This window comes from Falco naumanni, chromosome 14 (genome assembly GCF_017639655.2).
Source record: "Falco naumanni isolate bFalNau1 chromosome 14, bFalNau1.pat, whole genome shotgun sequence".
Classification (NCBI taxonomy): domain Eukaryota; kingdom Metazoa; phylum Chordata; class Aves; order Falconiformes; family Falconidae; genus Falco; species Falco naumanni.
In genome coordinates this window covers 3,599,206-3,613,359 of record NC_054067.1, presented here as the reverse complement: position 1 = coordinate 3,613,359, position 14,154 = coordinate 3,599,206, and the positions used below count along the sequence as shown (strand labels likewise).

The 14,154-nt window shown below is 44.3% G+C and overlaps 1 protein-coding gene across 4 annotated transcripts in view; it reads right to left on the bottom strand.

Annotated features, from left to right (window-relative positions):
- AMOT (angiomotin) overlaps positions 1 to 14,154 on the bottom strand; it is a 61,225-nt gene that overhangs the window by 42,621 nt on the left and 4,450 nt on the right. For 2 of the 4 annotated variants that reach the window (XM_040614490.1, XM_040614489.1), the window contains exon 1: positions 5,940 to 6,795. The exons of the other annotated variants lie outside the window; for them this stretch is intronic. The gene's annotated coding sequence lies outside the window, so the exon portion shown is untranslated. Of the gene's footprint in view, positions 1 to 5,939; positions 6,796 to 14,154 lie in introns of those variants that run through there. 4 annotated transcript variants of the gene reach the window in all.

Genomic DNA, 14,154 nt, shown 5'->3' with positions numbered 1-14,154 from the left:
ACCAAACCCTGAAGGGAACAAAGTCACTGAAATGTGGAATTACTTTCCTTGAGGGTTACAGTAAATAACCCTAGGAGATTAAGTAATTCTTTCAAAAAACAAGTTGTGTAAAGACACAAAGCATTTTAAAGCAAACAAACATTACTGTGATACAACTCTTAGACAGGGTCTTACAAATGCTAATTAATTAATTAAACAAAAACTTAAATTGGCTGAATTCATGGACATTCATATAAGGGAACCGCTCAACAACATCTTGGTCTACAATTAGTCACTGTAAGTGCTTTGCCAATACAAATAATAGCAAGGTCTTTAAAAACTAATTTTATTAGTTCAGTGAACTTTTCTATGTTTTAAACAAAGAATCGGTTCTATATTCTAACCAGCACTAATGATCCTTATATAGTCCAACAGTAGTTATCAAGGAAGCTGACCAAAGGCCTCTCCAAACCCCCAAAGAATTTCAAATATTCAGTATTTTAAAAAATAAAAGGTTATTTTAAGCTCAGACACAACCAAACTAGACAACAGTCATTCTAAGAGACGATGAGAAAGTAAAAAAGCAGCAAGTATGAATGGCAGTATTTATCTCCGAACCCCTTCTGCTGGACCAAGAATGCAGACTGCATGCCAGTAAAACATGAGACGATTCAGCTCTTAGAGGCAGGGGAGAGCACTCCCTTTCCCAGCACCAACCTAGCGATACGGGGGCTGCTCACAACGGAGCACGACAGGCTGAACCACCACCACGAAGGGTGACCACAGCTCACGATCCCCAGGCACTACAGCAGACTGCAACACACATCCTTCCTTCACTTAAGCTAAGCACCTCATATAACCACTACTCTACCATGATGTGATTTTAAGGCTTTGAGAACTCCATTTCCACAGAACTTTCTATTTTGTTCTCAGTTTGTTTTGTCCATGAGTTTCTATTTTGCATTCCTATTCCTTCACCTATTCATTCCCCATTCACCAATCTCCCACTTACAGCAAATGTCTGGTTTGCCCCGAATGGCCATTTATACACAGGTAAGCTTCAAATATATTCTTACTTAAAAAATTACATCCAAGTGTCTAGGTAAACACAAATGTCATCAACCCTGAAAAATTCCTTTCACTTAGGCATAGTAGGCAAGTAAGACAAATATTATATTGCCTATATAAAAATGAATTGCTCCTAGGAGCTCCTTTACATTATAATTCACCAAAGTTGTTGAGATTTTTTTTTTTCCTGTCTTGAAGATTACATTTCAAGGTTACTCTGGAGAGCCAAGTAATGTGCAAGATTTGGATATCTGCTGACTTTAGAGTTCTCCATACAGTACACTGTTTTCACATGGATACAATTTCAGCATCAGATCTGTTCAAAGCGTGAACCAAATACTTTTGCAAAAGCTGAAGGTATGGCCGTAGTATGGAGGCTGCAGTATGCAATTCTTCCTGTGGCCTCACTGCATTCCAGAACTGTTTGGGAATACACTCTCTCCTGCCTAAAAGGGTTTAACAACCGAGAAGCTCCTGCAGCCAAACTGGACTCATAGGGCAGCTATGTGTCTGTTCTTTCATAAAGACAATGATTTAAAGCCTACAATATGATGATGCCATATATGGGGCACTTGCAGAGAGATGATCAGGCACAAGAGGTAGATGAAAGTCTGATCTAGAAAGTAACTACTCATCAGAAGCTAAGACAAGCAATGAATTCCTGAAAGCAGAAAATGAGCTTACAGAAATCAGTTGTGGCCCAGATTCAACACAATGGACTAAATCATTTTGACAAATCCTCTAGTGCTTCCTGAAACTTTATAAACCCAGCAACAGGCAATTTGGAACACTTCTATGAGGCACCAAAAGATCCAAGTCCTCTCTTGTGTTTCAGTGGATAGGAGAAAGAGAGCCTTCAACCTTATTGCCAATCACCAAGAATGGCTGTTCTCACACTATTATAAACATTTGGTCTCCATGGAAGGGGGATACCTAGCAGCAAACATTGGCAACCATGGACATTCCACTCCCACTATATCGTCCACAACAGCAAAGAGAAAAAAAAAAAAAATCCATAAAGTTATTCTGATTAGGAAACCTTTGAGAAGACTTCTTCAAAAGTGAGTGAAAATACCTTGAAATACAGGAATGTGCAACAACAGTTAGATGGGGGGAAACAGGCATCTTTCTTTACTCTGAAAGCATTTACACTTTACCCCAAAGTGGGAACATCTAATAATCCAAGAACCTTTTGCCAAGAGCAAGGTCATACATTTTAATTCAGAACAGAACCTAACACACACCATATTCTGCACTGAAGAGATAATCTTGTAATTTACAGGTGTTTGGAGCCAGGTTTTAGTTTAATACAAAATCTTAACATGTAAGAAATTTCTTATATTGGGCTTTGTCTTACCGTTAGGTCACAGTTCTGCAGCTCTTTAAAAGCTGTCAGTGAGAATGAAGCAAGAACTGCAAAACAGAGTTCTGCCCCGAGAGAGGTATGAACAGATAAATTCATTCACAGTTAAAAGTATGTATACATTAACATATGCTTGGACTGTTGATAATTATATCGTTAAAGGCTCATCTCTGTCTATGTATTAATACGGCAACAACCTAAACCCTACATCATATTTTGCTCCACGTGAAGAAAATAAAGCCTTTAACAAGCTGAAATTTTACTTCAGCTGTTTATTCGTTGTAGTGACAGTGAGCCCTACACATGGACCAAGACGTCATTGTGCTGGGTGCTATACAGAATTAAATGGTGCAAGTCGTTCCATCAGAACAACCACCATCATCACCACTACAAACTCCCCCCCTCCCCCCAAAAATAAATAATAAAATCACATTACACTCAACTGGAGACAAAAGGAAGGGACAGAAGAGGGAGAAGCATTTATGCTTTCAGAAGTTGGGAGTTGCAAATTCTCCATTTCACTGTCATGGTTAGGAAAACGAGGCAGTAAAGCAATGCAACTTTATTTCTAAATAAACAAAGAGATTGGTCAGTCTGCTGATGAAAGACAGGATAAAGAGAACAAGAGAACTATTAAATTATCTGCACTTCTGGGATTCTTGCTATTCTTCTGCAAAGTGAATGGCTTATGCTAATCAGGATGCATCTGAAATACATCATTCAAGCCTTCTTGTACAAATATAGTTCTTATTTATCCAGAAAGATCCCCACCAGCTGGCAATGTTTGCATACAATGTTAAACCCAACTTCAAGATCCCATGCATTATGAGTCATTTTACATTTAAAAACATTAGTTCTCTTAGCTGTTCTTGAAGATGGTGTATCCCATGAGAAGAATTTTTGTGGAATTCAACAATAATACACTACGTTACCATCCTACTTCCTCTAGCACAAAGAAGTTACAAGTTTTCTGTCGGTTGGTGTTTTTTCCTCTCCTAACTGTGCTATGCCTACAGAACATCTTTGGAGAAGGGACAAAAGGATTTGCACCAATCCCTTCTGTATGAATCAAACATTTAAGCTATGCCCTCTTCAAGCACTTTCATCTAGTAACCTATGGAATGTGATCTCCTGACCTTAACACTCAAGTACGTCCAAATCAGCTGCCCTTTGAGCTGTATTACAGACTACAGAGAATTTTTATACATTTGTATTACAGGCATATGAAAACCTTGTGGCCCAGCTGTGGCATTCTGTGCTACAAAGTATACACCAGTCCAAAGTCACTCAAGCATGCTTCAGGAAAGAGCAATACTTTGATTCTCCCATGTTTATGGCACAATCTGATGTCACGTGTCACCATAAATATGCAGAATGATGAACCACGCTATCAGTAGATTAACCAGCCATCACGATTTAAATATGTGTCATGCCAAACACCACTACAATTAGGAGGTGCCAGCACCGCTGCAATCCCACGTCCCACTACACAGCCCATTCTGCCTGCTCCGCACTGCCCAGCTTCCTTTCCGCCTCCAGTCTTCTTCCTGGGACAGGCAGCACTGCCTGCAAAACCATCTCCAGAATCAGAAACACAACCAGCTTGGGGTACAACCAGGTGCCTCCTTCCCTCCTCCTGGAAATCCTACCCTTTCCTCAAGAAAGGGTTAGAGCAGAAACAAATCATTCTGTGTTGTGTTTGTGGCTCCCAGGAATGTTTTAAGGACAGGGGCTACGCTGCAAATAAGCATCCTGGAGAAATTTGGAGAGGGAGACCAAGTGCCCCTGACGAACCCACAACCTCAACCATGTGACAAGTTTTTCCAGGGTCAGCTCATGACCCTACTCTTAGAAGGAACAGTCACTGAGGTAACCCTGGTGAAAGCCTGACCCAAAGATTTAACAGGGTCATAGTCTTGATGGTAGGGTTCATGTTTTTGTATCAGCCCTGAAAACCCGACGTAATGCTGCCCATCACTCACACAGGAGCAGCACAAGGGTGTAGGGTAAGCCTAAGAAGATGGTCCTTGTTTTCCCCATCCTGATCTGGTAGAAAGGCTCACTCCCCAGAAAAAGTCTAGGGTAGCAGAAAAAAGCAAGAGAGCAGCCCAAACTTATGTCATGTCTTCTCTCCCAAGATGGATCCTGGTCAGCCACCTGCCCCAGTCCCCCCCACAAGGTGCCCGCTGGCTGCTGCACCTCAGCAGCTTGAGGAGCCCACAGGTCTCTGACAGTCCATCAGCTCAGAGCATGCTGACTGCTGCCCCCCCTCCAAGGCAGGAACAGGACACCTTTTCCACCTTCTTTTTGCACAAAAATCCCTCCAAGGAAGAGGAAAGGTGAGGAAGAGAAGAAGAAAAAAGAAAAAAGGAGAAGAAAAAAAGAAAAAAAAAAGAAGAAAAAGAGAAGTCAAAAAGAAGAGAAAAAGGAAGAAAAAAGAAAGAGGAACAGGGACCACAACAGACCAGTATGTAGCATTTCCTGTATCATCTACAGGAAAAACCCACGCAGGGGGGAAGAGCATGATGTCAAGGCTGGTTTCACCACATGAACTGCCAGATCCTCCTCCCGGGGGATGCTGTGTGTTTCCACAAGGAACAACATAATCCTCCCTGCAAAGAGGAGTCCTACTACCAGCCCCGCAAAATTTCACAGGTCCTTCCCTTGCACAATGAGTGGTAGCGATGAATCTGGCTGTGGGGAAGTGGCTATGTGGATACAGAGCTGGGGGAGAGGGAAAATGAGACATTCCCAGCAGTATTATCGCTTGTAGAACAGCACACATTCAGCACTTGGCCCTTACAGAAAGGATTATGCTACAAAATATGTTTCCCTGCACAGAGACTGGGCTTCCATCCAGTTATTATGTGCACATGTCCCTGCTGCGTTTTCAGGCTTACTTAAAAAAAAAATAAATCTCAAAACAAAGAAAACATATCCTCATACTCGCTCTGTACAGCACCAAGCATGTTCCTAGCCATGTTCAATAATCTGTTAAGGTGTGTTAATTATGGGTTCAACACTTCTACACCTTGTGACACAGTAGTAAAGCACTTCATGTAAAACAAATTCCAGTGTGAAACAAGAAATCTCAACCAATTGTGGCAGTCTTGTTTGCACGCGTGCATACATAAATGCACATACATGCTTCTCTGTGAAGCATGACGAGCAAAGACAATCTTAACACATGGATTACAAGCACAATGACTGTGATTATTTTCTCAAAAGAAAAGAGCACCACAAGAAATGCAGCCACTTGCAAACACAGCTTGACACAAACCCACTTCAGCGACTTCCACAGAATTTTACTTTATCCAGTTAGACACAAGTACATTAATTTTGACTATTTACTGCCAGCAGTGAAACGGGTGGACGAATATACTTTTTTTTGCAAGATGAAGAGTAATCTTTACAGGAGAGAGAAGTGATGGGCAGAAGCTGACAGAGAAGAGAACCAGTCTAACTCCCAGGTTTAGGCTGCAAGAATGAATGCCGAGTCCCTTGCGCCATGAGCACGTCCGTCTCTTACCTACTGATCTGCTGAAGACAAAAGGGTTTTCTTCTTTTCAAAAACTGGACACTTGTAGCTCGTTGGGTCAGTCACACAAAGCTTCCCTGCTGCCAAAGGTATTTTTTTCCCCTCGGGTTTTTGTTGTTGTTGTTTGGTTTTTTACCCCAGAGAGTAAAGGGCAGAACAGTGGATTCAGCAGGGGCAAAGGGTGGAATTTGAGACTCAACAGGCGAACTGCAGAGCTCTCTCCAAAAGATGTTGTATTTCAAGGCGCTTTCATTTGCAAATCCTTCTTCATCCTCAGTGTCAATAAAACTGGAGGGGGGGGCGGGGGTGGGGGGGGCGGGGAGTAAACTTTTTGAACTGCAGAAATAAACCGGACTCCACAGAAAGGGGGACGTGCTATGAACTGGACTTGTGGCTCGAGTTTTTCTTTTATTAAAAATAAATAGTTTCAGACAGGCAGTCAAAATAGGTGGGTAACAATCCAACGCAAGTCAGCCAGGACCTGCCGGCAGCCCTTGGAAGGAGGACAAGCGGTGTCTCAGGAGCGGCAGAATGAACAAAAAGCAGGGAAGCCTGCGGCCCGGCGGCAGCGGCCCGGCGCAGGCTCGGCTGTCAGCGGCAGCGCCGCCCGGGGCACCGGCAGCGCCCGCGGCCCCGGCAGGGCAGCGCGGCCCGCAGCATCGCGGCTGGGCTCGGCTGGGCTCGACGCCGCCTTCTCCGCGGTTACCTGTGCGCAGCGGGGCGAGGCGAGCACGGAGCAGCCGCAGGGCCGGACGCACGCTCCCGCGGCAGCGGGCTCACACCGGCGGGGCAGGGCAGGGCCGGGCCGCTCCGCTCCCTCCTCCGCCTCCTTCCGCCTGGCTCTGCGGCGCGGGCGCCCCGCGGGACGGCGCTCGGCCGGGGCGGGCAGGAAGCGCCCCGCGCCCGCCCCCCGCCCCGCGCCGCCGGCCCCGCCCCCGCCCGGCGCCGCCCGCCCCCCGGGGCTGCGCGGCCGCTATTGTGTGCGCGGCGCCCGCCCCGGCCCGACCCGGCTCCGGCGGGGACCCCCGCCACCCCGCCGCCGGAGCGCAGCCCGGGCCCCAGGGAAGCGGCGGAGCCCCCGCCGGCCCGGCCGCACCTCGCCGCGCTCCGCGAGCACCGAGGGGCTGCGGGTCACCGCGCCTGGGCCCCGCCCGCCCCGCGCAGCTGGGCACGGAGGGGCTTGGGAGGCCGCGACGTGATCGGCCACTCGGCCACCTGCAGAACCGCGCGCGGGGGGCACCCCCGGGTCTCCAAACGGCCCCGCGAAGCCAGCGGGGTTACACGGGCTTACACCGGCGCACAGCCAAGGCGCCGCTCCCCCACGGTTTGCTGGCCAGATGCTGAAAATAACTGAAAGCGTGGCAAGAAGTGATCACGACTAACTGCATGTAAGCAGGGTGTTAACGGAGTCCCCTGTATATCATGTCCTGCTTAAAACTAGATGCACATCATGTAGTCTTCCAAGGCTCAACCTATCATGACAGTAAGCACCCACGGGCCTCCACCACCCCGCCACAGCTGGAGCTAATGGCTGGCGTGGAAAGACGAGATGGAAAAGAATTCAATGTTTTCCCCAAATGCAACCATGATTTTGCTGTGTTTCATCATTTTGCCATATGATAAAATGACAGCAGCTCCGTGCAGAAGTGGGCTCTGTCAAGGGCTTTAGCGCCTGGAATCATGCTGTAGAATTTCAACTTAAAAAATAGTTCAGCTTTAAGCACATAACAACCATTAAAGAAAAGTGTGAATGTAGCGCCCTTGTGCATGTCTCCCCATTCAAAGGCGGTCGGTGAAAGATCCCCAAACGCTGATAAAAGCTTAAGCCAGTTTCCCTGTTTTGGAAGATTTAGCAGCCGTTGGTAATGGCAATAACGCAGATGCCTCTGCAGCGGTACCAACCTCTGTATCAGAGAGGCAAAGCTCTCTTTCCCAAGTGGAACTTCAACTTCTCCCAGCCTGATGCCTCTAATCAGAGCAAATCCCCAGCCTAAACAAGGCCCCAGATAACAAACTGGTCCTTCAATAGGGATATATTCGTGTACAAACAATGGTACCTTGCCTTTCTCACAATCCACCTCCTCCTCTGGCTTTTGCATACAATGCACTCGAACCCTTCCCCTGTAAGGTCACCCCTGTCCAGGAACTCTGGAGGATGGATCCCCAAGTGACAGCTTCTACTTGTCTCCTGGCTCCTGTTCACTAACTTGTAATTTCAAGAAAGAGCAGAACAATAAAATGAAAGAAGCTGTCACGGTGTGCCCACAGTTGATTTAGTACACTAAGGTCTGACCATGTAAATATTAAGCTCATTAAGTAGTCCCAGTTTGGTAAGGTTTGGCCGTAAGATGACACCAGTTTCAAACAGTACTAAATGTGCAAAAACTGGCCACATGTCAAAGCCTTGCACTGTGAAACTTGGCCTACCAGAGTTCATTAGGGCTCTTTGTGTGAGAAGAGATAACATGATTCAGCCATTTACCTTTTAATTGCTCTAAGCAAACAAATTCTTTCCAACATTCCCAACTCTTAATGCTGGAAAGAAAGATCTGGAAAAAAATCAGGAAGTCAGATTTCAGAAATCCCAAACGCAGCATATATAAACATCTATATTTTCCTCTCATAACTGACATTCATTCATTGGAACACTTCAGTGGAACAAATGTAGAAACACATGTAAACAGTTCATTAACATCCCATAACCTTACAGTTTGCAAATGCAAAAAAAAAAAAAAAAAAAAGACAATGCAGAACAAGCTAATGAAGCACATACAACTCTACCCCACAGCACCTAGCAAGTAAGGGAAATAGCTACAGTGAATTGAAGAGTTATAAACTGTGCTTCAATCACACATCCTGTCTCCCTCCCACATGCTAAAAGAAAATAGTAGGCATAAAAAGGGAAGGTAAGAGTCATCAGGAGAGTAAAAATACTGCTTAATGCAGACACTGAAAAGCAGCTAGCCTTGCCCGAGACTCATTAACCTCAACTCATCTGCTGCTGTTTATTCTTCAGAGCACTAGCACTACTCATGTTTAGCCCATGCAATCGCAGATAACAGCATTATTGGAACTGGAAAAGAACAAAGATGCACAAAATCCAAAGTCTCTTCCTTAAATATTCTCCCCCTGTATCCTCCCTTCACCCAGCTCCTCGCCCAGCCCAGTCCTCAGGAGCTCCAGCACACATCTGAACGGCTGCCAGCGGAGGAAGCAAGCAGTTTCCATACACACACCACGCCACAATGTGGGAATTCAGGAAACAACACAAGAAAGGGGTTCCTAATAGCTGTTCCAGCATACTCAGGCCAATTTATGCAATCATACAAAGGTCACAAGTAGATGTGTTAAAAAAGCACAAAAGATAAATGCCACAACGACAACCAGTTCAAAGTAGGAAAATAAATCTTGGGCTTACGAAGTGTTTGGATGACCTGGAATTGCTCCACCTACAATTTTTTAAGAGTTTGTCCTTCACATTCTTTAAAATTCCTCCATCTTAAAGTTCCTCCCTCCAGGAATCGCTGTAACTCTGCCGTCCTTTGTCCACAGCAGCTGGAGCTCAGGAAGCTGCTGATATTATCCCTCATGTACAGAGAGAAATCACTGCTAAGTCCTGCGCCCATTCAGTGCAGCTGAGAGGGGTGTAAATTAATTTCCGTGGATCTCTGATCTTGGGCCAGTTTTAACAGAGCTTTTCTTCTTGCACATAAAAATAAACTGTTAACAATGCTCAGAAGTGCCATTTAGCTCTCAGGAGCTGAGAGTACGTCCCCACCACCACCAAAGCGGAGGGTTCTTTGTCTAGTCTGTAAATATGCTATTGGGTGAAATAATGACCCTCCAGTAAACAAACGGTAATGCAAGCAATAGTAAAAAAGACTAAGAAGAGCTCAGGCCAAGTTTACTAGGTGAGCAGGAGCAAGGAATGGGTAATTCTGAACAGGGAAATCACTTGCTACTTCTTGCCATAGCAGCCAAACTGAGTTTGACAGATATAATCATTGAAGAAAAGGAAGTAAGTGAACAAATACATTAGGGGATACGGATCAAAACAAGTTTAGAAGTTTTCAAAACCATGTAAGAATCACACAAAATGTGTGGAAAAGGCACCAGGGTACAGGAGGATTAAGCAGTATGTCCAAAGTCATGCTGGGAGTTCAGTCTAGACTTGAAGAGTCTCTGAGAGTCACTGGCCACAGCACCTGCCTTGCTGCCTGCACGTATGGTGAACTTGGCCATAAGCACTGCAGCTTCTGCTCCGATTTTACCACCGGGTCGGACAGCACTCAGGGCCTTCAGGGTGGTCATGGCCATTTTTAAGTTGTATTTAGAGGATCTGATGTTGCTGCTATACCCAGCCCCCAGCTGTAACAAACTCTGAAAGGCTCCCTCAGGTCCTACAATTGAGTACGGCTACAATTCCTGGAGAAACAAAATCAATCTGCCAAACACGACATTGAGGCACGAATTACATGTAAAACCAGCTATCCTTTACCAACAGGTGGTAATGATGGGTATTGACAGACCAACACCACCAGAAATTACTACCATGAAACTTGACATGCATGGAATCACTAGAAAAAAAAAAAATATCTACTTTTCAAAACACAAGAGCACTGTTTATTCCTTTCTCCTTCATTAAGTAATTGCTGTGTCTTTTTACAGAAGTTTGTTACTCTACCAATTCTATGTAATAAAACTTCGATGACCACGTAACTTCTGGAAGTAACCGATACAGAGACTCTTGCATAGCCAAATTCACATCTGCCTATGTTCTGATTTACACTGTAACATGGCTCCTGCTCACCTAAGGCTTTTTGTGCTACTGCATGTGAAGATTTTTTAAAAGGACATCAGTTCAGATGGTACCTCTAACGGAATGTAACTCAAGTTCAGCATGGTTCCTTGGGTGAAGAAAGGGCCTGCACAGGAAGAGCGATAAAAGGAACAGCTTACCACAGTGAAATGCAATATAGTGGTCAGCAGTGATGTGTCACCCATGAGTTGATTAACCAGGCATCATCTGTAAATAGATTTATTCTAACTGCTGAACCTTGGCCTCTTTTTATGCAGAATTTCGGAAGACATGTAACCAGAAGAGTGATGAACAACTGCCAACTATGGAAAAACGAAGTAAATGTTTCAGCTTTGCTCTAAACGCATTCACACCCCAGCCCCCTAGGCTTAAATGTAATTGTGGCAAAATAAGGACAGCAGGGTTAGACTGGACAAAGGGGTTTCCTTCCGAGACATGTTCTTCTCCCAAAGAAGGACCTGTAAGCCTTTAGCTGATGTCTATTGTATGTTAATAACCTTGATGTATGAAAGTTCACAGTCTCTCTCCTTTCTCTGCACTCTTGCCTCTCATGCCTCTCTAGAAAGAGAGGTCTCTTCAAAATGTGCTGAAATGAATTAAAAGATTCCCTCAACTTCCAGTGGATTTGGATCAGAGTGAATTGTAAGAGTAACATATGCAGGCCCTGCACTTCAACATTCTTTGTTTGCTCTCGATGACTAAAGAATGTATGAAATCACAAGAGCGAGATGCACAGCAGGTTCTGCAGCAAAAAACAAGACTTGAGAATCCTGATATTTCATTTCAATGACCATAAAGATTGAGAGGGGAAAATCACAGCTGATTTGAAACAAAAAAGCCTAACCTCTTTGAAGTCTCCAGGACTTATAATGGTGCAACTGTATTGATAAATACCATGGGGACAGGAGAAGAGGGAGTGCTTTCTGATTTAAAGCTTTTGCAACTCATTTTTAATATTGATGTCAGAAGCAGACTCAGAACTAAGAAATTAAAGAAGCCCAACCAAAAGTAATCTTGGGCTGGCAGCAACCTTCCGCTGCCTGGGAAGGTTAAAGGTATGATCTTAGTGAAACAACGACCACCATATAGATGGTCAGAGCTCTACGAATTGTAGGAGCACGACCACCCTCCCCCACTACACAGAAGCTGTACTGAAATAGGAAACAGATTGTTTTGAACATGGAATTAAAGAAGAGAAATGAAAGGAGAAATAATATTGTGTACAAAAAATGTCAAATGCATCAGAACAAAATATATGAATTTGTTAAATAATTGCTTCAAAAAGTGGCAATTGTAATTTTTCTAAGCACACAGTTGTGCTCCTAAAAACAATCTTTCTCCTGTAATAAGCTATAAAAATATTAATAACTGGAGACAGAAAGATATCAAGTTGCAGACAACTGATTAAGATTTCATTCTCACAGAAATTAAAAACTAAAAATAGAATTATGGAACAAAGTCTGTTTAGATCTTACAACCAATTTCAACAGCTCCTGCTGGAAGAGCACCAGCACTCTCTGCTGGTGATCTTTGTTCAATAGTTACCTCGAGGAAAAATGAGGAAAGAAAATGCATTATGTTTTTGATATGGAACGCCGTTTTTGTTTTAAATGAAAGATTAATTAGATCCCTATCAATTTAGCAAACAGCAGCTCTAGGAGCTAGCTATGTTTCTGGAAACAATAGTCATTACTAAGAAGTGTATTTGCTATGGGCAATCATTCACTGGAGTAAATCTCACTGTTGCAAACATCTGATGTTTAACACTTCTCTCTGCAGAAGGTACTTCTGCTGTGCATAAAGACAAGTTGGTGTGAGAAGTTCCCATGATGCCAAATCCCTTGGCTCCACCCTGACTTTCCATCAGTTTTAGAGCCATGCCAAGAAAAACAGCTCTTCTTAAAACAGTCCTAGTATAGCACCAACATCTTCCCCTATGGTAGTCACTGTGGAAATGCTATGTTTTAATCAAAGCAAACCTGCCCCCAGCCCTGTCTCTGTTACACCCTCTGCCAGGAAGCTGGAAAAGCTTTCAATCCCTCTCCTCAGCACGCACCCAAGCCTTGTCCACACCCCTCGTGGATTACTTTACCGCATGTGAGCCAGAGACTGCACAGGGACAAACAGATCAGGAGCAAAAAAATAAAAGCAAAGCCAAGTACCTAAGTTACAGCTGTCCCAGTTTCCAAACTATGCACAGACCAGGCCTCAGTAAGAAGGGTTAAAGACTGGCAAATTGAATCCATGTGCAGCTCATGAAAGTGTGGGAAACAAAAGAGACAATGTTAAGGACAGAGTATTCATTAGCAAAGGGCTCAAGTTTCTTGGCTTTTGCCGGCCTGCTTCCCAATGGCCATTTTTCAAGGTACCTTTTTGTTCTTTAGTTTTGAACATAGTTGTGGAAAGACATACTCTTTCTTAGCTAACAAACTAAAGCTCAGTACATGGTGAACTGCTTAAAATAATTTGTCTTTTTCATTTCCTGGAAGCAAAAGGGGAGAAAAATGTCAGAGATGGTTTTTTCTGCCAGGCTACAGTGGGCTTTGGATCAGAGCTTTATATGAAATATCTGATCCAAAGACCTGAGGCACCTTCATAAATATTCATTTACACGATGTTTTAAATACATAAAGAAATCAAATTTCTTTTTTTTTTAATAAAAGATCAGACTTCATAATACAGCCCTGTCAATTTGACCAGACCTGCCATCCCTCCCTTGCAGTGCCTGCAAGGCAGCAGGAGCCAGTTAATGAGGAGAGCTTCAAAGCATCCGGGATGCTGAAGAAATTCAGTTTACAGCAGCAACATACCTTGGAGAAAGGGGTCCCAGTCATTCACGGCAGGGGCCTGGGGTCTCCAGTTATGCCACTCGAGGGGCAATCAACCCCCCAGTCAGGTGAAGTGTGCAGCCATTGCCAAATTAAATGATGTGGGAGCATGAGTGGTACCAACGAGGGCCCAGTGCTCCCACAGCCCGGTGGCATGTCTATAGCCCACCATCATGCAGGAGACATCCAGAGCAAGACTGCAAATCCCCTGGTGCCCAGGGCCAGTATTTTGAAAGCAGCTCTGTATCTGGTAGGAGATAAATACCACCTTAGGATCTGCTTCATGAGGTCCCTGCGTATAAGCCGAGTCTTGAAAATCTGACCTTTGCCTTTTCAGAAAAATCTGAATTTTCGTAATCCTGGGGCTTAGAGGGGAATTGATTTGCTGCTCAATCAAGAAAAAGCAGCAATTAGGGTGAAGTTCTGAAAATAGCTGTTAAAATAGTGGGTCAGAAATTAAAAACCAGGGTCTGTTTCACTGTTTCAGTCAGTAGGTACCTGTATATTAAGTACAGCAAGGTAACAGCATTTTACTTCAACTATTCTACTTCATCAAGTA